Source organism: Euleptes europaea, chromosome 10, assembly GCF_029931775.1.
Source record: "Euleptes europaea isolate rEulEur1 chromosome 10, rEulEur1.hap1, whole genome shotgun sequence".
In the NCBI taxonomy this organism is placed as follows: Eukaryota; Metazoa; Chordata; class Lepidosauria; order Squamata; family Sphaerodactylidae; genus Euleptes; species Euleptes europaea.
The window spans coordinates 25,376,023-25,402,792 of NC_079321.1; the positions used below are offsets into that span (position 1 = coordinate 25,376,023).

A 26,770-nucleotide genomic window follows, 5' to 3' on the forward strand; every position below is an offset into this window, starting at 1 on the left:
TGGACCTTAACATAGTTGGTGGAGTGGCCTGCATTCACACAGTCTCACAAAATGTAGCTTAATTAAACCATGGTTTTGTATAATGTCTAAACCAAATAATTGGGTGGACGCCGCAGGTCAACAGGAATGCTGATTACGGATCAAACTGCCTCAGTCTGTGAAATCTCTGCACAAATGTTTCTCCACAGTTATGAAATGACATCTACAGGGACCTCATCTTGTTCTGGAACCTATATCCCTGCCACCATGCCAAAAGGAAATCATCAGATATTTGTTTGTTGCTTTTATTTGCCATACTGAATCTTCATGAATGCTTCATGAACCATTTCTCATGCTGCCTATATTTTGTCCAACCCTTTGCCAGTAGACTTGCAAACAGACAGAATCCAGTTCTCCAATGTGTGTGGGTTCCTGATAACCATTTGGGTTGGACCCCTCTAACCCTCACCTGCTCATTCTTCAGTCCAAGATAGGAGGGAAACTTTAAACCAGTTGGAGGGTGAGGCAGTGTCTCCTTCGCCAGAATGTTCCTCCAGCCACTGTATGCAGTGAACTCCGAGACCGGTGGGACTTGCAGCAAGAATGCCTCTGAATGACAGGACAGGGCAGCTCAGCAAACCCATTGTGACAGAGGAAAGGAGCAGGCAGAAAGCTCCTACCTGGGCTATAATATGGGTTAACCTGGAGAGAATAAAGAAAGCACTGCAGAGCTGGAGATCAAACCGCCTTCTTCAGCAAGACATATAGAAACATGAACAAATAAGCAGCCATGGCTGACTCTTGAATAGAGTTGGGGGAGCGAATCATGGCCCCGTCTGCAGCTTTTTAAAACAACAGCTATCCCAATAGGTAGGGGCCCAGGATCTCTCAGCCCACGGGAATTGGAGAACCCATATATATTCCATAGTTCCTCCATCTGTTTTTTCCCAGGAACAACGTCCTCTTTTCACATTGAATTTTTTTTGTCTCAAAATGAAAATGGGACTCAGGAGCCTTTTTACCAAAGATTTATTTTAACATGTTCCTTTGACTTGCCATTAACAATGAGTGATGCTCGCATTGTCCTAGCTGTTCCTCCCTGAAGCTGTGTGCTCCTTTTGGAGAGGGGAAAGGGAGCATATTGTACTGTGTGGAAAATAGCTATGATGTAAAGGCTGGTCTCAAAAATAAGAAGGATGAAAATAGCTGGATGGGGTGGTTTGGTTTTGCTGGCAGTAGAGGCGTCAATGATATATCTTGAGCCAAGTACCCCATGCAAAATTTTCATTCCTGTGAAATAGGATAATAATCTGCATTTTGAAATTCAAGGGGGATAAAATGATGGAATAAATAAACATATTTGAAACACAAAAATATTCCGTAGCTTTCCAGAGCTGGGCAAATAATTACTTTAATTGGTCCGCTATTTTCAATAGTTGCATATGAGAACTGAGGGAAATTTCACAAGAAATATAAAATCATTTTTAACATAATTGCTATGTGAAACTGTGGTGGAATGTAAAATAAAAATCTTATATTTCTTCCCCCCCCCCTCCTTTGTTTCTAAATGCTTGCTCCGATATTTGAATTCATCAAAGTGGAAGCAACATAAGGGAGAATATATTACTGCAGTGTTTAGTAGGATAAAAAGTTATAAGACATGTTTCTGTCCAAGATAAGCACTGTTAAGGCTTGGACCTGTAGTGGACAGAGTACCATTTTCCTGCCTCTCCGCACCTGAAGCAATTTGAAATGATTCCAAAATTCTTAAGAGGGCCCCCATGAACAGGATTTGGGGGGGGGGGGCACTTTGGGCTGCCCCGGGAGGAAGAACATGGGAAAATTGCACTGTGAGAGCAGAAACCTTGCACCAGTCGAAATATTAATTTGGATCCTACATAAGGCTTTGAGTGGGAGAGTTAAGAATGTTCTTCCTTTGAAATCAATGGGACTTAACATATGGCTGGATCATGCTGATCTGTGATTGGGATTTTGTGAAATTTGCAAAGGTAATAGAAAGCAGGGTGCAGGGCACAAGATTCAATCCAGATATTATTCAAGTTCAGGACAGAATCAGAAAGCAAGGTTATCTGCACTGAAAATGCATTAGCTCAGTCTTCTTTTAATTATAACATTTCCCTTGTTACATCTGAGATCCTGGCAACCGGAATAAACACTCTTTCATCTGTGTTTTCTTAATTAAAACTCAGGTCACCTCCCACCAAAACTATTGTTTCCTCCTCCTCCTTTCCTCCACTCCCCTTTATTCAATTCTCTGCTGACAAAATGACTCATCTCTCTCTCACTTAGATCTAGTGACATCTTTTCCTAAATCCTTTCACTGGCTCTCTAACCAATTTCATATCCAATGCAAGGTCTTTAACAATCTCCATTCTGTCTCTCCATAGGTACATCTTGTTATCTCCCTACCTTTAGTCTTTGTACCTTCACTTCTGCCACTCCCAGCCCCGTTGAAGGTCTTCTCCTCCTTTAAACCAATCTGGCTGCTCTTGCTCGTTGCCATCTGTCTGCAACTCCTTCCCGAAACATCTTGTATGGTGCCAATGTTCTGCTTGCTGCCAAACCCATGTCTTTCCCATGGCGCCTATGACTTAACTCGGTAATGCCACCAGTCATCATGAACAAACACAAAATCTAGGTGTGATTCACTAGCATTTCTCTCGTTACCGCTACCTCTCCCATTCCTCCCTTCCTTTGGCTGACCTCCAGCGTTTTCACTGAAAACACATGGCAGTTGGAGCAGGTACCATAGGAACTACAGATGTCATGGATCAGACTACAGTAGGGTTGCCAACCTCCAGGTACTAGCTGGAGATCTCCTGCTATTACAACTGATCTCCAGCTGAGAGAGATCAGTTCACCTGGAGAAAATGGCCGCTTTGGCAATTGGACTCTATGGCACTGAAGTCCCTTCCCTCTCCAAACCCTGCCCTCCTCAGGCTCTGCCCCCCAAACCTCATGCCAGTGGCAAAGAGGGACCTGGCAACCCTAGTCTAAAGAGCAGCCCAAGAAAGGGAAGGCAGCATGGCATAGCCCAAGCTCATCAGATCTCCAAAGCTAAGCAGGGTCGGTGCTTCGGAGGGAGACCACCAAGGAAGACTCTGCAGAGGAAGGCCATGGCAAACCACCTCTGCTTCTTGCTTGCCTTGCTGGGGTCACTATAAGTCAGTTGTGACTTGATGGCCCTTTACACATGCAGTGTAGCCCATATGAAGAGCAACCAGGTTAATTTGCCCTGGGCCCTTACTTCAGTTCCTGTGCATACTCTTGGTTCTAGCCCTGACACATAGCTCACCAGAATTCTTGGCATTTTGTTTACAGATTACATTTAAAAAAAAAAAAGGAAATAGTGAGTATGACACTGAATCTCAACGTGCAGTTGTGGCATATTGCGACCCATCCTCCAACCATGATGAAGTAAATATTACACATATAAAACAGAATAGATGCAAATTTGAGGGTTAAGTGATTGCTGAAGCCTTGATGTGCATATGTCTGGAACAGGTTAAATGAACTATGTTTGTACCTGTATTCTAATATGTATCCTTGGGAGGCGGGAAGGCAGAGGTCTGCTTATCAGCTAGGCTTCCCACCCAACTAGGGTTGCCAAATCCAGCTTGCATACTTCCTGGAGATTTGGGGGGGGGGTGCTGAGGGAGGATAGAGTTTGGGGAGGTGAGGGAGGTCAGTATGGACGTGATGTCACATGGAGTCAGCCTTCCGAAACTGCCATTCCCTCCAGGGAAAAGCACCTCTGTAGTCTGGAGATTTAATTCCGGGAGAACTCCCAAGCCCTACCTGGAGATTGGCGAACCTAAACAGAACTGTAGAGGCTCTAAAGCAGTGATGGTACGGTACAGTAAAATCTTTCTTTATATCTGTGCAGCAACAGAAATAATACTGATGAGGCAGGTTTATGATTGGCCCATGCCAAGCAGCCCTGGTTATAGAGGTTGTTGTAAGAAGAGAAAAACAGGGAACACTTTAAAGATGTATGGCAGCACAGACAACCTGTTGCCAAAAAAATCCAGGCCCAGGGAAAGAGTTCAAGAAGTGAATGAGTGAATGCCACATAGGGTTGCCAACATTGGGTTGGGAAATTCCTGGAGATTTTGGGGGTGGAGCCTGGGGAGGGCAGGGTTTGGGGAAGGGAGAGACCTTGGTGGGATATAATGCCATAGAGTCCACCTTCCAAAGCAGCCAGTTTCTCCCTAGGCACCGTTACCAAATCTCCAGGGATTTCACTAACCAGAGTTGGCAACCTTACTCTAAAGGAACTCTCTCTACATAGCTGACCCCGCTGTTAGAACAGGAGGGGAAAGCCTGCTTGTTCTCTGGCAAGGAGGAGCCACATATGGAAATTCTTATATGTGGTTCCCCAGCTTGGTACACACACGATGCAAGTCCCTGTAAGGGGCAGTGGCCCGGCCTCTAACATCACACCTACCTCAGGGCCCTATAAATAGTGTTGCCACCTCCAGGTGATGACTGTCGATCTCCAGGCATCAGAGATTAGTTCCCCTGAAGAAAATGGCCATTTTTGAAATTGGACTCTATGGTATTGAAGTCCCTCCCCTCTCCAACTCCCGCCCTCCTTAGGCTCAACCCGCAAAATCTCCAGGTATTTCCCAACCCAGAGCTGGCAACCCTACCCATAAATCCTCTGAGCAGCTCTGATTCAGACTATAGTTCTTTGAAGAGGGACAAATATTCTAGCTACCACCTACGGCAAAGCAAAAATGTGGAGGGATAAAAAGCCCCAATCCAAATAAATTTAGTTTTACTTAAATCCCACTGAAACTAAAGGATCATAAATTAATCACAATTAATTTTAGTTTGTCACACACACACACACACACACACTCACCACCACCAAAGGCATTAGGATTGCATTTATGGTTTATTCAGAGCAAAGGAATCCACTATTACTATTTAAAGATACAGCTGAGGGTTGTGTTGTTCAGCCTTGTCTCAACTGTAAAAGCAGACAACATGTGCTGAATATTATCCTGACTAGATCAATGTCTTACAATTTACAAAGACTGATGGCCTGGGAGTATAAAAATTTTGTGGTGGGGGAAAATTCTTTTAATGCATCTGTTACTTGTGACCCTATAATGCGTCAGGGTCCTTTTGGAACCTGCTGAAGAAGATGCGGGCCATACAGAGCTAAGCCTTGTTAGTTACATTCTTTTTGAACAGTAGTAGTGACTATAAATATCGATTCCTCTATTTTAAAACCTAGAGAATAGCATCACTGTGCAATGTTTAAGTCCCTGACTACACAACATTCACATTCGATGTAAATACTAGGTAAGGTAAAGGTCCCCTGTTCAAGCACCGGGTCATTCCTGCCCCATGGGATGACGTCACATTCCGACGTTTCCTAGGCAGACTTTGTTTCCAGGGTGGTTTGCCAGTGCCTTCCCCAGTCGTCTTCCCTTTACCCCCAGCAAGCTGGGTACTCATTTCACCGACCTCGGAAGGATGGAAGGCTGAGTCAACCTTGAGCCGGCTACCTGAAACCAACTTCCGTTGGGATCGAACTCAGGTCGTGAGCAGAGCTTTTGACTGCAGTACTGCAGCTTACCACTCTGCGCCACGGGGCAGAGTACTAAGTATAATGTTATTAGTTTGCACTGGGGTATAAGCTCTCAGAGCAGTTATTACCCCTCATATCAGCTAAAGGTATCTGCATTAGGAGCCCCATCTGATAGTGTCAAGCAGCTCAGACAGGGCCAGGTTTCAGTGATATTACAGAGAGTGAATGGATGGTAGCTCTTCGAGATTATAGTAAGAAGCTGCCAGCAGAAATCAGGACACAGCTCTCCCAAACCAGTCTGCCTTTGACTTTCTCTCTGTGCTAGGGAAGGAAATGAATAAACAATGGGGATATCTTCATATTGCAGACGAATGGCACTGCACGAGAGATGTCTAGTCCCTTGATCAAGGGGCACGTTATCTGCTTAAGCTGTAAAAATGGGAAGGGGATAGGTGAAAAATACTTCCCTCCCTGCAAGGCTAAGCCATGGTAGTTAAACAAAACCCCAGTGTGCACCTGAGAGCACCAAGTGTTGGATGGCTTTGATTGTAGGGTTGCCAAGCTCCAGGAACTAGCTGGAGATCTCCTGCTATTACAACTGGTCTCCAGCCCACAGAGATCAGTTCACCTGGAGAAAATGGCCGCTTTGGACATTGGACTCTATGGCATTGAAGTTCCTCGCCTCTCTAAACCCCGCCCTCCTCAGGCGCCACCCGAAAATCTCTAGGTACTTCCCAACACAGAGCTGGCAACCTTATTTGATTGTGGGATTCCCGGGGATATCGGATTGGGAGACTATGCAATACTAGACTAGATGGATCTGATTCAGCTGTGCACCGATTCTTACAGTGAAGAGAAATTACAAAAACAGGAAGATAGACCATGATTTTATAGTATATATAAAAAGTGGGGTTAAAATTCAGTGACAAAAGTATTTCTTTACTGTGTGTGCTACATGTACAAAGTCCTGCTACAGCCTCAGCATTAAACTTCTGAATAGGTCCTTGTAGCAGTAAAATTCCTTCACCTTCAAAGAATTATTCCCTGGCACAAAAAGTAATGTGCTATATCATGCACGTACTGAAACAAAACGTCTTCAAAAACATATCAGATATTTAGGGAACGTGACCGAAACAGTTCCTCTGTACTGAATTTGTGGAGAACAGTTGATTAGACTTTAAAATTCCTTGCAATGTTGTTAGAATTATTAGTTCATACATTAAAATGCAGATTGCCATTGATGTTATGATTTGTAATATAACATTTTATAACTGCAGCAACATTGTATAACTGCAGCAATCCCATTAGCTTCTTTAGGTACGTTCAAGAGCTTGTGTAGACTGAGTAGGACTTACAATGCAACCCTAAGAAGTTATACCCTCCAGCATGGTGTAGTGGTTAGGAGCAGTATACTCTAATCTGGAGAACCGGGTTTGATTCCCTACTCCTCCACATGAGCGGCGGACACTAATCTGGTGAACCGGGTTGGTTTCCCCACTCCTACACATGAAGACAGCTGGGTGACCTTGGGCCAGTCACAGCCCTCTTAGGCTCTCTCGGCCCCACCTACCTCACAAGGTGTCTGTCGCGGGAGAGGAAGGGAAGGAGATGGTAAGCCAGTCTGATTCGCCTTAAAAGGTAGAGAAAGTCTGCATATAAAAACCAACTCTTCTTCTTCTAATCCCATTGCTTTAGTGAATTTAAAAGGCTGTAACTCTATTTAGGATGGCACTGTTAGTTTTTTATCTTGGATGGCAAAGATAGGCATGGTTGGGCATCTTCTGAGGACCTGAGCACAGTGCCCACTACCAACTGGAGACATAGGACAAATCTAGTGAAGGAAGAAGAAGGCAAGAGAAGCAGGCATCCCTTCCAATAGGAAATAAGAGGTCACCTTAGAGCAGGGGTCCTCAAACTAAGGCCCGAGGGCCGGATCCGGCCCCCGGAGGGCTTTTGTCCGGCCCGGGGACCAAGGAAGCCAGTCCCCCCTTACCCCCCTCCCCAGAGCTTTTCTGGGCTTCCTGGCTGTATACGCACAACTGGAAGCCTCCCTCCTGTCCCAGTCGCCCCCTTCCCTGCTCCCTCTCCAGCCCAAAACCCCTTTCCTGGGCACACAAGGCATCTTGCTGCTTCGCGTGCCGCCCGGTCGCCCCCTTCCCCCTCTCCCTCCCAGGCCCAAAACCTCCTTTCCTGGGTGCGCGAGGCGTCTTGCTGCCTCGCACGCCGCCCAGTCGCCCCCTTCCTGTCCTGGCGTTCCTGTTTTGGCCACAGTTGGCAGCGTTCTCACGGCTCGGGGCTCTCTCTCCTCCTGGGGGTATCCTTGTGGACTGGAGGTAATTGTAGGGGCCCCTTGGGGGGGGCTGGGCATATCTCCAGGGAGAAGAAAAAGACTTGTGGCCATTTATGCACAGGAGGTTTTGCCTTGGATTTGCCGCTCTCCAGATGCACATTTTCCCCATCCGAATTCTCAGAACTCAAAAGTAAATTCCCACCCCCACCCCAGGGGAGAGTTTGGAGAATTCGGATGGGGAAAATGTGCATCTGGAGAGCGGCAAATCCAAGGCAAACCCTTCCATGATTAAATGGCCTTGGTTTTTACATGCCAACTTTCTCTACCACTAAAGGGAGACTCAAATTGCCTTACAATCCCCTTCCCATACCCTCCCACAACAGACTCCCTGTGAGGCAGGTGGGGCTGAGAGAGCGCTAACAGAGCTGTAACTTGCCCAAGGTCAGCCAGCTGGCTTCGTGAGTAGGGGTGGGGAAACCAACCAGGTTCACCAGATTAGCCTCCACTTCTCACGTGGAGGAGTGGGGAATCAAACCCGGTTCTCTAGAGTCCCCGCTCCCAACCACCACTCTTAACCACTACAGGGGGAATGACCGGGCTTGTAAGGAGGATGCTTTTCCGGAGAGCCCCCTTGCGCCGCCGCCTCCTCCCCCGAAACAGTCCGGCCCCCAACAGTGTTTGAGGGACAGTGAACTGCCCCCCTGTTTAAAAAGTTTGAGGACCCCTGCCTTAGAGGCACTGCGTAATCTCTACAGAAATCTCCCATTCCTTGTGAGAAAGACTGGTGGAAGGAGCACAACCTCTACTCTTTCTTGTTCCTGTTAGTGCCAGCAGGTCTAAAAAGGGTGCAAGAGTTATGTTTTGGCTGTTCAGCATAGGTGTGGGAGGGAGAAAGAAGCCACAATAGAATTTATTTTATTTACTTTATTAGCTGCCTTTCTTGCTGAACCTCAACCAGAAGATAAAAGCAATGCAATCAACAGCATAAAGCATGCAGTCCAATGAACAATGTAATAGGACTAGGATTACAGAATTAGAAAACAGTACCAATAAAGTGTCTCAGGCAAGATGTACCATGAACAATGAAGAAAGGTAGAAGACAATGCAGTAAAGGCATGACAATACCCATAATAAACATTGCAATGGACTACAACAGAAGGCCCTATGGAAACCTCCTGTCCATGGGCTCACAAAAACGTGCAGCCATCCCCGAGTACATCTCTACGTCACATCATAAACGTTTGGAAGCAATGCAAGTCCCAAATCCCACTGGTGTACGGCACTAGCTATGCCGCTCTTTGAATTGTGGCCAGTGTTTTTATTGTCCACAAAATTAATTACTTGTGTTGTACTCTGTTGTAGTTGAAAACTCAAAACTTTTTTAAAGCCCTAATAAAGTCATGCTTGATTAATAATGGTGTAGAAAGGCAGTAAAATGGTGTAGAAAGGCCCATAAAAATAAGCGATTGTCCAGATAGTTGGCTGTTCATAACCTTTCAGTACTGCAGTGCACTCTGCCCACACTTTCCCCTGAAATACCCTCAGGAAGCTGTGCTGTATAGCCTACATTGGCCCTGCATGCGTCAGGGTCAACAGTATGGACCAGCTGGGCCCAGCATGTACTTCCCAAAATGAAAGACACCCGGACAAGCTCTTAAGTTTGCCTATGTAGCAGGAAAAAATGCCAGTTATCTTTATTTACTGCTAGGACATGAAGTTTTGCTCTGAAACCACAATGAGGACTTCTTATTGCTTAATGGCTACAAAACGTTTGGCAAGTTAGGATAATGCTTAAAATTATTAGGGCAACTAGGACTATACAGATGTTACATGTATGCCCAATAAACACTTGCCCCACCGAACCATTCTGAATGATTTGTACACATGATCAGTGACCCTACAAAAAAACAAAAGCTGTTCTGCATGCACATTGATTGTACATATACGGAATGTGTAAGTGACACATCTGTACAGGTCAAGTACAGATATATTAGAGTATTTTTACTTATGCGAGTGAAAGAAACCTGATTTTAATTTTAGTATTCCAGTTTAGCAGTCTGCAAAGGCAGATTTTTGAAGGACAGAGATTCTGCTAGAGATTCCCTTGGGGGGATGATAAGACCGACTAAAACAAATGCAGCCCATCAGCCACACAGTATGCATGCTGGGGGCGGGACAATCCCACTATCTCCAACAAGGGCACAACTGCACATTTCTATCGTTAACAAATACAGTTGTGGGTCGCAAGCGGACGATCACAAGTTGTGTAGGCCTTGACCATTTAGATGGCCTGGACATACAGATAATGTTAATCACAGCACCAACTTCCATCAGGAATGTGTAATATCAGCATGGCGACTGTCCACATGATTGGGCCAATGTATTAGGTTTGCCAGGTCCCTCTTCACAACTAGCAGGAGGTTTTTGGGGTGGAGCTTGAGGAGGGCAGGAGTTTGGAGAGGGGAGGGACTTCAATGCCATAGAGTCCAATTGCCAAAGCGGCCATTTTCTCCAGGTGAACTGATATCTATTGGCTGGAGATCAGTTGTAATAGCAGGAGATCTCCAGCTAGTACCTAGAAGTTGGCAACCCTACAACATATGGGATGAGACCTGCTCTCACTCTCCTATTATGCCCATTAAGGAGAGCCGTCACCACACAGAGAAGCATTTCCACTCGTTTGCATGTCAACAGCCCAAAGTAAAATACCATTACAAGCAGGATGGGAAGAATGGCAAACACTGAAAATGCCTTTGTATTGACTACTGATAAACACATACCTCAAACTTTCTAGAAACCTTAAGATGAAATATATCACTCTTGAAAGCAATGATTCCCAAAAATCCAGGGTAGCTTTTCCCAGCAAGAATAGAGGGCTGCTGGGGGAATCTATGACAATCTCCCTAAATTGGCATCTTGACTGGGCCAAATGACAGAGGGCCGGCATCTTTCACTCAGTACAAAAACAGCCATGCGTCTCTGCCCGTTTGTTGTCTGCACCAGCAATCAATATGGTCTTCATTTTATGAGGATTTCTATTACTTGTTCACACTTTTATTTCAATCTATCTCCAAGTGGCATTTCAGCCACTTGTCAAGCTTGTGAGGTAAAACAGACTGAAAGCTGATGACTATCCAAGCCAGACTAAGAAACTCAAACTGAGGCTAACAAAGCTTAACTTCAAATTACACTGATTTTTTTCTTCATTTTTTCTTTCTTTCACAGAAGTTACGGAAGCACTTACTAATTTAAGTCTGCAATTTGGTATGGTTTGTTCCCTGAAGTTTTGTTTTTTGAGAAGGGCCATAGCTCAGTGGTAGAGCATCTGCAGAAGGTCCCAGGTTCAATCCCCGGCATCTCCAGTTAAATGGACTAGGCAGGAAAGTGATGTGAAAGACCGCTGCCTGAGACCCTGGAGAGCCGCTGCCGGTCTGAGTAGACAATACTGACTTTGATGGACTAAGGGTCTGATTCAGTATAAGGCAGCTTCATGAGAACCAGAAGCACACTTTTCTCCACAAACAACACAGAGTGCTATGAATCAGGAGCTACAAAACCAAGGAGTTTTTATGAGCTGCATATCAGGAGCTACAAGCAGTTCGTACTTCTTATCTGCTTTTGGAGAACTGCTTCTATTGTTTTACTTCCCCCTGAAAGAATCCAGGTCACTACAAAGAAGAGATCAATACTGACATACAATAGGTGCAGCACATCTAAATTGTGGAAGAGATCGAACGTTAAAGTCAGAAATACTAAATGATTAAATAAATGCTATCACTACATAGAGAAGAAAAACACAAAATAGGGTGCCTGTTATTGTGCTGATTCATGTCCTGTAAAGCTATAAATTGATAAAAGTTGGGTTGCTACCATTCCTGTTATTTGTCTTGAGGAATACAATATCCCGTAGAGCATCTCCATAATTTTATGACCATTATTTGTGAGAAAGTAATGACACAGAATTTGTAGCTTATTTGTGTTTTAAAGGTCAGTTTGCTCATCAGTGTAAACATTTAACTATCCTTACAACATTGTTGACCAAGTAGCTTTCCAATATCTTTCCCTTCTTTCAATCAAAGAGTTTGAGTCTCTTCTAGTTACATGTGAAGAGACAAAATCCACTTTCTTTTTGGTTCCTCTGTTTTATTGTAAACTGAATTCAACATCAAAACTTAGAATTTCTAAATTCTATGTTGAAAGCATACTGAATTTATTTATTGTGTTTATGTCCAGCCCTCATTCCCGGCAAGCCGGGCTCAGAGCGGGTAACGACACAATCAGAAAACATCAATTAAAACATGCATTAAAACATACTTTAAAATTCCATACTTTGTATATTACAGTAAAACAAGATGGCATATAGAACACAATCATTATACAAACAAGGCAATACCTAAACTATGCAAAAACAGAGACCTGAAACAGTAGCAATGATAATGAGGTAACACTAAAATCCAAGCGAACAGTGTTGCAGCAACAGAAACTCAATTGAAGCAAGCAGATAATTGCCTGCATTTTTTAAATGTTTTGAGTCTGCGCTTGGTGGCAGAAACTGAAAAGCTAATTAGCCTGGCAGGTTTCTCAAGGAAGGGAATCCCAAAGCTGGGGAATAGTGACAGAAAAGACCCCTCTCTCTGCACTCTGAGATCCCACAGGTGCAGGAAGAAAACGACTGGGGGATTTGAATTACATGAACTTTATAAGAGTCCTAAGGGACTAATAGCTAATTATTGTGATAAGATATAGTAGATTTCTTTGTTTGTATATTTTTGTATTGCCTTGTACTCTTAGTAATATTTATAAGTTTCCTTTATTGAATGCTGACACTTTTTTGCACTAAAATTCACTTTATTATATATCATTAGTTTGTGTGTAATTTATAGAGCCTGGTACTATATATTTTTCTAAGCTTGACTATTTTAGTATAAGTGCTATTTCTGCTCCAGCACTACCTGGAGGTTGGCAACCCTAATAAAGTACTTCCATCATACACTATGCCAAAACCATTTCAGTCTTTAAAGGTTATACACAGCACTTTGTGAAGGACTGGAACCTTGTGCAGCTATGGAAGAATAGCGTAACAAGCTTCATACATCATGTTGCAGCAAATAAAGACGCAGCTGGACTCCACCAGATGACACTCCCAACCCTCATTTATCAGTCCCCACCCCCCAGGAAAATGCATTACAACATCTGTCTGCATGGTTATTATATCCGTGTCAAGGGCCCTGTCATTAGGAGAGGGTATAACCCATGTATCAGGTATAACTTAAGAAAAAGTACTCCAGACAACTGTTGTTTATTTGTGCATGTCGGACCAAAGCCATGTCTCTTAGGGTGAAAACTTACTTCTTCCGCATTCAGAACAAACAATCCCACCTCCCAAAAGGTCTCCAATCGCCATCAGCACTGTCTTGCCTTAACTCAAGGTAAATGTCTTGTCCTAAAAAAACGCTAATGTTGGCAATGAATCTGACCCTGTGAGGAATATTGTGTGAGTTGATTGAACTACCATGCATATTTGGGTACATGGCAAAACTCACTGTATGCAATTCTTTAAAAATTCAGCAACATTTGTTAAAATTATACTACAGCAGGGGTCCCCAACCTTTTTGCAGGCACATTTGGAATTCTGACGTGGCAACAAAACAGCTGCCGAGGAGGCGGGGCCAGCCACAAAATGATTGGAACATCTTACCTTCAGTAACACAGTGCAGATCCTGTGTTGTAGCAGCTGCTGCCAAAGTAACATTTTATAACACCTGCACAGACAATCATACTTCAAAGAGTCAATAGAAGCCGTGTTGGGCAAAAGGGCTACCTGACCCTGCCCACTTCCTATAAACACTTGGCGGGCACCAGAAAAGGTGTCGCGGGTGCCATGATGCCTACAGGCACCACTAGGGTTGCCAACTGCCAAGTCGTAGCAGGAGAGCTCCTGCTAATTCAACTGATCTCCAGCCGATAGAGCTCAGATCACCTGGAGAAAAATGGCCGCTTTGGCAATTGGACTCTATGGCACTGAAGTCCCTCCCCTCCCCAAACCCCGCCCTCCTCAGGCTCCACCCCAAAAACCTCCCGCCGGTGGCGAAGAGGCACCTGGAAACACTAGGCACTACATTGGGGATCCTTGTACTACAGGGCCCGTACTAAACAAGCACTTATGTCTGTAATGTTACACACGAGCACATATCACTTTCCCTGTCTTCAGCCTCCTCTTCCATACACAATCATGCAAAAAATATAATTTAACACAGACTAGTAATCCTTTAACACTGGTTAGTCATGATCAAAACCAGGATAGCTAAGAAGTGATGTAAAAAGCGGGCCCTTGCTTCGATAGCTAGGAAGTGATTTAACAAGTGACCCTTTGCTTTTTCCATTATTCTTTGATACTTTCACAATAGGTAACAGAGTTCAAGCTTCCTTAGCTGTCATACAATCATAATGTAAAGGTCTTCCATTGTAATCTACAAATCTGGAGGCAAACTGTAGTTCAGAGGTAAGGAACAGAAACTGAGTACATTTTCTAATGCATTATTTTATTTATTGTGGCACCAAATTTGCTGATGGAGAAGACCTGCCTCAAATTGAGTAGGGATGGCAGTTCATATCAGTCAGTTCAAGAAAACAGATGTGTCCTAGTGATTCTTCTCAGGCAACTGGTTCTTTTATTCTTCATTCAGAAAGGAATGCATCTCATACAGTTTAATTGTTTTTGTTTGTTTGTTTTTGTTATATCCCAGGAAACATTTGACCAATTGTTATATCCCAGGAAACATTTGACCAACTGTACAACTGTAACATTTTTTGAAGTACTAATCACATTTGTGCAAGACGTTGTTGAAGAAATGGTGTGAAAGAGTTGGTGGCCTGAACTGGATTTTGGCTTAATTCATTGTTAGAAGCAATTGTCACAGAGTCACTCAGAAGGGGCCATCTTAGTTTGAAATCCCCTATGAAGATAGTATCTCTGATTATAATATGAGACTGCAGGAATTTGCTGGATAAAACACTACAGTGATTAGGGTTGCCAAATCCAGGTTAGATTTGGGTGGGGGGCAGAGCCTGGGGAGGGTGAGGTTTAAGGAGGGGAGGGATCTCATTGGGATACAATGCCACACAGTCCACCCTCCAATGCAGCCATTTTCTATCGGGGAACTGATCTCTGTAATTTGGAGATCGGTTGTAATTTTGGAAGATCTGGAAGTTGGCAATCCTAGGCCTGTGCTGACTACTACAGAACTAGGGGACAGGAAAATTTTACTCCTGCCCTTTCTAGTAACAGCACCATCGTGAAATTATTAAAAAGTAAACTATAGTGGTATCCTTGGTACCATGGGATATTTGACACAGTCAAATAAGCCATTGGCTGACTGGCAAACTGACAATATTCCATGCCAAAGATCAGTTGATGGATATGACAGGCCTTGTATCTACTTTTAATATAAAGAGCTTTTCAAGGGCTCAAGCAGAATCCTTCATTTTTCAGGCCTTCTTGGGAACAAACCTCAACAGATTGCAAGCAACCCATGTTCCTAATTATGAGCTTTTATGAACGAGATGTTCTCATTCTAAATTAATTTGGCCTGGATAAAAATCTCTCTTAAATGAAAAGATTTTTTTCTCAGACCTATTATTCAGAGGCTATATCCTTTTATGTATAATGGGTACCACTTAATATGAAGCCTTACTTTTTTTTTGTTTTGCTAGACGGTCTTATTAGAAATCTTCATTGCCGGTAATATGCTGTCATAGCAAAATTATGTCACAAAATATTGAAAGCACAGATACAGATCCTTTACAGGAATTTTTCTTAATAGCTTGGTTAAGTTTAATTAAAATAATACTTTAGGGATGAGCTGGCTCGGTGATTGTTAATGAAACAGAGAGCTTGATCTTAAGTACATTTTTATCGGAAAGGATAATCAAGACGTGAAACAAATTACTGAAGGGTGTCGCATGGGACCAAAAGGCACATAAGAAAATGTGTGTAATGAAAGGTGTGTTTGCCTAGCATATTTCTGAGGTTGTAGGACAAAGATCACACTGGGTAGTGCCAGATAATCATGTTAATACAGAACAGCAAAAACTTAAGTTCCAGTAAATTTCTTAAATAAAGTTCAATTACAATACAACTGAAAAATAAATGCTCAGAGGCTTGCCAGTCACCTCAGCGCTTCAGAAGTCATTGATCAGATCTCTGTAAGCCAGAAAGAGGTTTCATCTTGAATCAATTGGTAGAATACTTTTTGCTTGCTGTCAAGTCACAGCTGACTTATGGCGACCCTGGAAGGGGTTTCAAGGCAAAACACATTCAAAGGTGGTTTGCCATTGCCTGCCTCTGCACAGTGGTTCTGGCCTTTCTTGGTGGTCTCCCATCCAAATACTAATCATGTCCAACCCTGCTTAGCTTCCAAGATCTGTCAAAATCAGGCTAGCCTGGATAAAATACCGCCTGTGGCTTTTTTCCTTGTATCTCTGTGTCTGACAGCACTAGGGATTTTTAATATGTAAAAGCTGAAAATGCAAGGAAGGTGTCCAGATTATTCCTGATAAAGCCAGGCCCCTGCATGCCCAGTCCCTCCTACAGCCCTGAAACCATTATAAAAAGAGCCAACCTAGCCCTGGAATTAAGACCTGTTGGTTCCCCATGATCAGACTCCATCTGCTCTTTAAAAACCTTTACACTGATGAGTGATTCTGTTTCTTTTTGCACTGAATGACTGCACAGAATTCATTTTGCTCCTCTATTCTGGCACGTTGATTTAGGAACACCTCATTATTCTCCATGCTTTAGGGTTTTTACTGCTGTTTGCTCTTGGTGTATCTTTTCCTCCCATTTTGTAATTGTTTTTAAAGTAGATTTTATGGTACAAGAAATATCAAGCTGGTGCAGAAGAACTTGAAAGGATACTATGGAATTTCATGCTAAAATGTCAGTGGGTAGGTTGGTGATACTATATAAATACCACCATTAACATTGATCAAGATGTATCATAAAACAAAAACATAAACATGAATAACCCCGCATGGAGGACTTTCAATAGGTTAAAAAAGATAAGCTTATCTGTTTGAAGAATTCTGCTTATCTCTTGCTATCAGTTGCTGTTTGAAGAATGCTGCTTATCTCTTAAAAGTTTAATATGATTGCACAGTCTGTGATATACATATTGAACTCACTACTGAATGCTGTTTGCAAAACTTGTTTGTAAAACTAGTTCTTGGTGTTTTTTGTGTTTGCACAATTTGTGCTATACATATTGAAGAGGCTTTTTTAGCCTATTGAAAGTCCTCCATGCGGGGTTATTCTTTCATGTTTATGCTTTTGTTTTATTATCATTGTCAGCCTGGCGAAGTTACTTCTTAGTTAATTGCCATTATTTATAGCTTCAAGCCCTGCATGGCAGTTCATAAATTACAAGCCCGGTTGAAGTTGTTATCAGTTAAATATTTCTATTAATTTTCATTGCATTAAGCCCTGCGAGGCAGTTTGTTCTTTGGTGGGTGTGTCCAGCAACACGCCAGTTCATATAATTGGTTTCCCTTTGGAGTTGCATATTAATTACCTAAGAAAATACAATTTTTACTCCAATAGCTAATTCTGCTTTTTCATTTTGTATAAATGAGCCACGTGCTGCTTTTTCCATTAACCTCCAGGTACTAGCTGGAGAACTCCAGCCGATAGAGATCAGTTCACCTGAAGAAAATGGCCACTTTGGCAATTGGACTCTACGGCATTGAAGTCCCTCCTTTCTCCAAACCCCACCCTCCTCAGCCTACCTTCAGCTGTGTCTACTATGCTGTAGGTGTGACATGAATCTTGTTCTGTAACTTGGCATGCTGCAATACCACTAGAGTTTTGAGTCAAGGACTATTATTTTTGTATATTGGAATTTGCCTAGAGGCTGAAATTGTGGGGTGAAATTCTATAGCCTATTATGCTATTTCACTGTACAATAACCACAATGATTTCCTTGTTCTTGAAATTCAGCACATCATACTGTCAGGGATATTGATCAAAATACACTTAGAAGACAGTAAATATTTATTAAGGAATTCTGTCTCTTGAGTTTTGGTATAAATTAATGAAAGGCAATATAATACCAACCAGATAGAACTAAAACACACTTCTGAGTTTCCTGACTAACCAACAGTGCAATCTTGAGCAAAGTTATATCCTTCTATGTCCAGAGAGGTCAATGGGCTTAGAAAGGTGTAACTTTGCTTAGGATTGACAGTTAAAGCCAACCAAAATATGTGTTAACCTGATATACGGGGCAACTATGATAATATTTTCCTGGTTATAGTTCATGATTTCATATCCAGTATATAGTATTAAGGATCAAAAATCCTTATCATCAGAAGGATCTACCCTGTCTCCTTGATGGAAACAGCTGTCTCAAGTGATATTCTATATTAGGGTCTCCAACGTGGTACCTGTGGGCTCCATGGCACCCACCAACACCTTTTCTTGCGCCCAAGTGTTTTTGGGAAGTGGGGCCAGGTAGGGTTTTTGCCCAGCAAGCTTCTTATTGGCTGGGCAGATATTTAAATGTTGCTTTGGCAGCAGCTGCCAGCATAGCACAAGCATCTACACTGTGTTACAGAAGTTAAGCTGTGCCAATCATTTTGTGGCTGCATCTGCTGCCTGTGGCAGTCATTTTGTTGCTGCTCCCACCAAACCATGTCACAATTCTAAAGATGCCCACAGGCTCAAAAAGGTTGGGGACCCCTGTTCTATAGGGCACCATCTCTCTGTGTTTTATATCATTTCCCGCCCGCTCAAATCCCACCTTTCCTAACTTCTTAACCCTAAACTCACATTCATCCTCTGTTATCCTTTCCTCTCCTACTTCATTCTCTGGTACAGTTGGCTCTTCTCTCTCATTTCCCTTTTCAACTGTGGTGGTGGAAACTGCCATCAGCTTGCAGCTGAGTTATGGAGACCTATGGTGGGGTTCTCAAGGCAAGAGCCATTCAGAGGTGGTTCGCCATTGCCTGCCTCTGTGTAGCAATCCTGGACTTCCTTGGTGGGTCTCCCATCCAAGTACTAACCAATGTCAACCCTGCTTAGTTTCCGAGATGTGATGAGATTGAGCTAGCGTGGGCTACCCAGGTCAGGGAATTTCAACTGTACCAAATTTTAATCGAAATTTTCTTGGGATAGAAATCTGTCTATTTATTTACGTGTACCTCTATCTGTCTCTGTCCATCTTTGTATCTGTCTATCTATCCATGCATTTGCTTGTGTATGTAAATTGCCATAAAAATTAATGGATTAGCAGAGGTTAATCGTCTTCATTAGCAGGATGAGGTATGGTGTCTGTCAGCTGATCCTAGAACTATGAAAATACTCCACCCAAGCTAGAAAGACTGGACTGACTCCCTCGATGGATACTATACTATACCTTCTGCCGTGCAGACAAGGCCCAAGAGGAATAATCATCCTGTGGTTTTTTTATATAGTAGCTAGTATCTGAGAAAAATAGTAGACAGTATTGGCATCATACACATTGGTCATGCCATAACATTTGGGAGTAAAAACAGAAGACTTCTTGATAGTTAATATCCAACATGTTTCAAATGCACAGACTGCATAAAAGAACAGTATGGGAAATGTTGTGTTTAGACAAAGACAGCAAAGTAAGTAACTCAAGCTTCCAAATGACAGTTATTTTCAGCTTTGACCAATGAGTACCTTTCAGGTTTTCATAGGACAATATTAACACTATGAAAAGGAAACAGGGTTTATTGCTCCAAACATTAAGTGTCTTCTCCTAAGCCTGACGCAAATGACAAAGTTTGACATTAACAGTCTTGCTTTACAAGACGAAGAGAGTATAATGAATTGGCTAGCGATGGGGACACAGTACCTGAATCCTGGCCTCCCAGCTCTAAGACCAACATTTTGCTTGTCACACTATTGTTTCAGCTAATGTATCAAATCCTCAAGAAGCACGAATAAACTGGGAATGCTTTTGAGCTATTTCAGCCAGAAAAGACATATACTAGGTGCAATCTGCAAGGCCAGAGAGATCATGAATCTGGAAGTAGAGTCCCCAGTTCAGTTGTTTATTCTCGCTCTATTCTGTCGTGAATACTAAACCAGTACTTACTGGCCAAATTACGCAGGACTCTGGTTTGACACAAGCAATAGTCATATTTGGGGCCAGTTTATACAACCAATAGAACCAATTTGAATTTTTTTTCCTGACCATGCCCTTTGGGACTGCATATCTAGCAGTGCAATTCTAAACTCAGTTACAGCATTGACTACAGTGGACTTAGAAAGTTGTAACTCAGTTTAGGATTGCACTTGTAATCCTAACCCACCTCCCTGCATACGGAAAACTGGCATGAAAAAGTGTGATACAGTATAGGAAAAGCTATACTTTTAAAATTCTTTTTAATTACATAAGCCAAGTCATTACTGCAACATCATCTAGCTTGAATATTAGAATACTCCCATACAATTTCATATGCCAATTCATTATATAATTCTACATTCCAGATTCAAAAATTAACACAGTCCCTAAAGTACATCAGTTATGCAGTACGAGACTGATCTGTTGGAAGAGCCCTGCAGTGGTGTTCTGGAATATTCACAAACATTTTAGCAGCCCAACAACATTGAGTGGGGGAAAAGGGAAAAGATAATTTGGCTGGGAAAATCCATGCAACATGTGAACAGGGACAGTAGAGGAGGGCGACTGAGGCCTGGGAATCTAAAGCAGGAGAAGCTTTAGGAGGAAGAGAAACTCTTATGCAAGGAACCCAAAGGGAGTTGAAACACCAGGGAAGAGACCATGGAGAAGATATGAGGAAGGGAAAGGGTAGCGGGATAGAGAGGAAAGAAAGAAAGAAAGAAAGAAAGAAAGAAAGAAAGAAAGAAAGAAAGAAAGAAAGAAAGAAAGAAAGAAAGAAAGAAAGAAAGAAAGAAAGAAAGAAAGAAAGAAATCCAGAGGCATAAAGTTTAAAAAAAAATCCTGTACACTCTGGACAGGAATGGTGGGAGAAGAAACAAGGTTATTGATCAGCAGGAGGTAGTGGCTGAAAGAAGCAGCACAGAGGAAGTAGTGGCTGGAAATCAGGGACCTGGATCAATGATGGGTGACAAATGGAACTAAAAGTGAGGAAAAAAGCTGGGACATTTTTTTAGGGCCAAAGAGCAGAAGGGTGCTAAGGCAGCACAGAAACCAACCTGCATGGACACATGGGTGGATCAGCAACTGTGGCACAGAGAGCCCAAGGGTTGCAAAGAATTACATAAAACAGAACAGGATCTGTTCTGCATTTCATTGCTAGACATTGGCAAGTAGCCTAACCCTTTTTTCAAGATGAAAAGAAAGGTGGGGGGAAGTCAACTGATGGGAAACCAGGATAAAAAGGCTGTCCTGTCAGAAAGGCAGATTGAAAGATTAAACACATGTTGGTTCTGAAGCAAAAACTAGGATTTTTGTAAGAGCAAATTTCCTACACGGACATTATTGCCAAATAGGAAAATGTGATCAGTTTCATCCTATGTGCATGCATGAGAACATAATGCCAGCGGGGAATTCCTGAAGCATGTACAAAAAAATGTGAAAATGAGAGATGAATCTGTGGCTGCAATAACTATAGGCAGTACAGTGTGGTGCCATCTGTAGGCTTATGTTCACAGGCATTTCTAGCATTTAGTTCTCCAGCAGTGAGATTACGCAACACCCCAGCAAAGTGCTGAGCATAATGAGAAAGGGTTTAATTCAGAATTCTGCACCTATTTCTTGCATTAGGAAACTTTTAAACTCTTTAAGCAATGTGCCCTTGAAACCATCCCAGTGTTCTGACATTCAATTCAATTGATGCTTTGCTTGTAGAAAAAGATATATTTTTCTCCTAAAGTGTTACCGGGGGGGGGGGGGGGGGGATGCCGCAACTGCATACATCACAATTGAATATTTCCTACTAACAAAAAACGTGCTTCACTTACAAAAGAAGAAGGTTTTTAAAGAGGTCAAAGCATATTATCAGCACAAGCCTATGCATAGAGCCTGCTGATGAGACTTGGGGTAACGCTGCATAGGATAGCACTGTATAAGTCCTTGCATGCCATAATGACCTGTTAGGAAAAGGTCTAAAAATCAATCTGAGGGTCATAGTTATAGACCTCCCATTACCAGTCTCTTGAATCAGCATCAGGCCTTATAGGAAATCTGCTTAATTATGTAAAAAGATGCTTGCTCATTTTTAACCTCGCTAATGACACCTGCAAGAGGAATGTTTGTTAGACGTGACGGATGATAAGTATCCCTACAAAACCTTATTCCAGTTTTATTTCTCATTGAATGCAGTAAAGGCAGCTTTACTGCAGAAGTCATTTCATCTTTTAGAAACACGCCCTCTCTGTCAAAGGAGCTGTGCCCCTGTTAAGATGTTAAAGACTGTTATATAACTCATGAGCCAGCACAGATGGGAACTGACTGCGCTACTAAACAATATAATTTTGATGTCCAGTCACAACAACAAACCACCAGCTTCTCACCTTTTAGATTACTTTCTGTTCTGAAGATGTCATAACGTAATGCTCTTCCATGTAACATATTAATGCTATTTTCTCTGCACGTTCCTTTCGGCAAGAAACAAACCCTGAAGCTCTCAAAAGAGTTTAATAACACCGGACGTGAAGAACATACGCTCATCCCCGCCCCCCCCCAAGAATATTTATAAATAAATGCTACTGTTTTGCCTAACGAAATCATCACAAAAAAGTGTCTCTATCTTAAAGCCCTAATACATACCTTGTTTGAAACAGCATGTGTGGATCACTGATTATCTTTTCCTAAGTGGCCCTGTGAAAAGCATTTGTAGAATAATGGACAAGTTCTCCCTGTCCCCTCCCTAGACTGGCAAAAGAGTCGGTGGGACAGAATCAGGTAGTTGTAACCTCCCTGACTGTATCCTCCGTGTAAAAGAGTACAATTCTTGATGACCCCATTTCCTCGTTAATGTGACAAACTGCGAAAACATGCTCATTTGGGTGAAGATGCATGGCATGTGTCCAGCAAACTGCACTACCTCTAGAGAAGGGGGATGTTTTTTTTCCAGTACTGCAGAGGGAGTCTAGCCCTGAGTGCAGCAGTAGCCAGATGCAGCTGATGTGTTCACAAACCACTGCTCTGCAGTGACTGCCGAAAGAACAGAGGACTCAGTGGCTGCTGCTGTGTTGACCAAAAGACTTGGACGTTCCAACCTAAACAAATGCGGAGAAAAGACTAGGTTCTGTGCCCCTAAACCCTACAGAGGTGTCACCTCTAAACAATGCCCAGTTTCAGCCATTTCACATCTGAAATGAACAGTCAGAATAACACTTTCTCTCTCTTCCCTCTCAGGGTAATCTTGTTTTGTGTTGTTGTTTTTAAATGGCAACACAATCACACAAAGATTGGAGACATCCCCTCTGGAATTCAACCCCAATGCAACTGCGTTCCATTACTTGTCCCTTAGGGATAGATGGATACAGACAATCCAAATGCTTTCTCTTTGATGGAGAGGGAGGACAGAACTCCAACAGATGAATTAATGCTTGGATGGGTATGCTCTCAAGAGAAGCCAGGCATCAATTAAAAAAAAAAAAAAAACCCAGCAAGGTCAACAGGGTCAACTGTGTAGAAAGTACCACAGTCAACTGGGTTTGCACCAGCCCTGGTGTTCTTTGGTACAGAATGAACAAAAATGCATTCAAGATGAACTAAAAGGGTAGGGATTCGTTTTGACTTGCCAGTTTTCTCTGAGGATCTCCAACACTGAGGCATTCACAATCCCACAGAGCTCCACAAACTACCTGTCCATCTCTTCCCTCCCACCCCCTTTATCTCCTGTGGCTACCTTTAATGCAGTTACATAAGATTAGCCTTTGTGCGTTTCCTGCCACCTTCTGTCCCTCAGTCTGTTCATTTGATGGGAGGTCCTGGGATTCTCAAATTGTAGAGAATCATTATTTCCCATCCCTTCCCTTTGCACCATGCGGTTCATTAACCAGAGAAACAGTGCAGTGCAATTTGCAGGAGAGCGATGCCTGCTGTGTACCAAATAAGAACGGATGTAGGGTTGGGGGGTGGGGGGAAGAAATGGATTCTGCTGGATGAAGGCTCCTGATTGCCAGTTGCTTCAGGCAGAAGGCGTCAGGGAACTCAGTGGGAGCAGGGGATCGCCCAGCAAGGGTGTTGCTGGGCACTATATACAAAGACAGCCCACCCACCCCAGGAAAGGAAATTGGATCTGTCCAAATATAAAGCTGGCAGGGATACACCATGCACTTTGAAAAGGGCCTGACAGGAAGATCAAGGTTTAGGGTTTGCCAAAGTAGTCTGTGTAGGGAGTGAACTATAGCAAAAGCTTCCTGATCACATGCAGAGGTTGTTCAAGGTTAATCTGGGACCAAAACATCATCCCAAATGCCAAGAACAAGTATAGCAAGAGAAAGTATAGTTTGGACAGTGTAAAGGGGGGGGGGGGGAGAATACCTCTGCAGTGTGGGAATGCATTTTTGTTAGGTTTTTGCTTAGGGCGAGAGGAGAACACTGGAACTGACTGACAGCAAAGGACTTAATATGCTTAAATCTCTCGATTTGGGCTTAAATGGACTCTGAATCCTTCCATAAGAAGTCGATCTCTCTACCGACACCCTCTACATCAGATCCAAGGGCTCAAGAGGTGTGTGTGCTTTCCCCAACAGGTTAGCAGGACACCTTCTCTTCCCCCACCCCTTTCCTTTTCTCTAACCCTCTGCTAACCCTAATACATTCTCTGAATCTGGCTTGGCCATGGGTCTTCCAAGTAACACACACTTTAGTAAAGGCCACTTTAACCTTGTGATCTTCTAAACAAGTGAATGTGCTTAATTTCCGATCTTCAAAACAAATCGCTTTGCAGGTGATGGAAGTATTGCTGTGTGTGTGTGGGGGGGGGCCTTCTCCAAATTCCTAAAAAACTGCGAGGTCCCACTGAAAGGCACCGGTCACTGTATTTGAATGCCGAGGACAGTCAACGATGGGTTATGCATGGGAGGTTTTGCCTTGGAATCGTCCCTCTCCAGATGCACATTTCCCCCATCTGAATTCTCAAAACTCAAAAATAAGCCCCCATGCAGAGTTCTGAGAATTCTGATGGGGGGGAAATGTGCATCTGGAGAGCAGCAAACCCAAGGGTAAAAACCTCCCGTGCATAAATGGCCAGTCGCTTCCGACTCACGGCGACCCGATGAATGCAAGCCCTCCAAAATGTCCTATCTCGGACAGCCTTGCTCCGATCTTGCAAAATGAGCGTCTCCCCCTGTAAATCTTTGGCTAAAAAAAGAAACGCCTTCCACACATCACTATTGGCGCCGCCTGCATTCACAACACTGCCCCGCTTTCGTAGGAGTCCTCTGGCATCCCGAGCGGCTTACTCCCAAGTAAGCGCGCCCAGAGCCGCAGTCTTAATCGGGCGCGGAACACTGCAGAGAGCGGAGCGGGAGGCTCATTGGTTTTCCGCCTTCGACTGAGACGGCAGAGCGCGTCCTGATTGGCTGCGTCGCAGCAGAGTAGAACGCCTCGGTCCCCGCGCGAGTCCCTTTTTCGCATCTGCCTCCGACCCGCTTTCCCCATGGATTTGATCTCGCTTCGGATCCGGTCGCCTCTCCAACACACACAACAGGCCCTTTATGCACGGGAGGGTTTTGCCCCTCTCCAGATGCACATTTCCCCCCCCCCCATCCGAATTCTCAAAACTCAAACAATAAGCCCCCCCCCGCCCGCATGCAGAGTTTGGAGAATTCAGACGCGCATCCCTTCTCCCTTGGCACGGCTCGGGCACTGCCTAGCGTGTTGGGTGGTCTCCACGTTATTGTGGTTGTTCCTCTCCCCCCCCCTCGCACACGCGCGCGCGCACTCTCTCCACCCTTGCCCTAAGTCAGTTTTTAATCGCAGCAGTGGCTGGTGGAGTGGGGGAGAGTCCCCCCAACCCAACCGCTCCCCTCAATCTCTCTGGGCGCACGGGATGTTTTGCCTTGGATCTGCCGCTCTCTGCATGCACATTTCCCCCAGCCAAATTATCAAAACGCTAAATAAATAAACAAATAAAAAGCCCCCCAGGCAGAGTTTGGAGGATTCAGATGGGAGAAATGTGCATCTAGAGAGCGGCAAAACCACCCGTGCATTTTCGCCCTCTGTCTTGCGCACACACCCCATCCAGATCACGCAAAAAATACCAATCCCCGCTCCTTAAAATAATACCGCACGTGCACCCATCGCCTGCTCCTCAGGAAAAGAGGAGACTGGTGATAATTCACAGAATTCACAGAAACCACAATATTCAAAAAGCGTCTAGGAAGTCACCTCGTTGAGCAGCCTGCCCTTTTATATAAAAAAAAAATAATCATAACGAGTGGGATGACCTTGCGGAGCAATGATCTCGCTCTCGGTTGTCTTTTTTTTTTTTAAGCGGGGTCTCTTTCCGCTAGGAAACAGAACGACCCTTTCCCCCTGATGTTTCTTAGAGCGATTGGAAATGTCAAAAGACTTGCAATCTTCCGTCAGCTTTAAACAAAAAGCTTCAGAGATGCAAATTATTAACTTACGGATCTAAGCTAGGTTTTGATGTCATTAAAAAAAAAACTAGATCACTGGAGGTTTTTATGCATCGTCTCTTAAAACTGTTTGGGGCGACTGGATATGGATAGTCTCTCTCTCTTTCTCCCCCCCCCCCTCCCAATTTGGTCAACACATAAAAAGTCAGCACACTGCAGGAAAATATTAATAATGAAAGGCACCATCCATTCAAGGTTGCTTAAATGACTTGTAAACACCGGGGGGGGGGGGGGTAGCGATAACCTAAGCACATTGCTTCGAGCTTCTAAGTACCAGCCTATGCCGCACAAGTCTACTATGTCGATGTATCTCAATCTCTCCCTTCACTTC

The 26,770-nt window shown here is 43.5% G+C and overlaps 1 protein-coding gene across 1 annotated transcript in view; it reads right to left on the reverse strand.

Moving 5' to 3' along the window:
* VSNL1 (visinin like 1) overlaps nucleotides 1–26,770 on the reverse strand; it is a 91,935-nt gene that overhangs the window by 64,624 nt on the left and 541 nt on the right. The window lies entirely within an intron of this gene.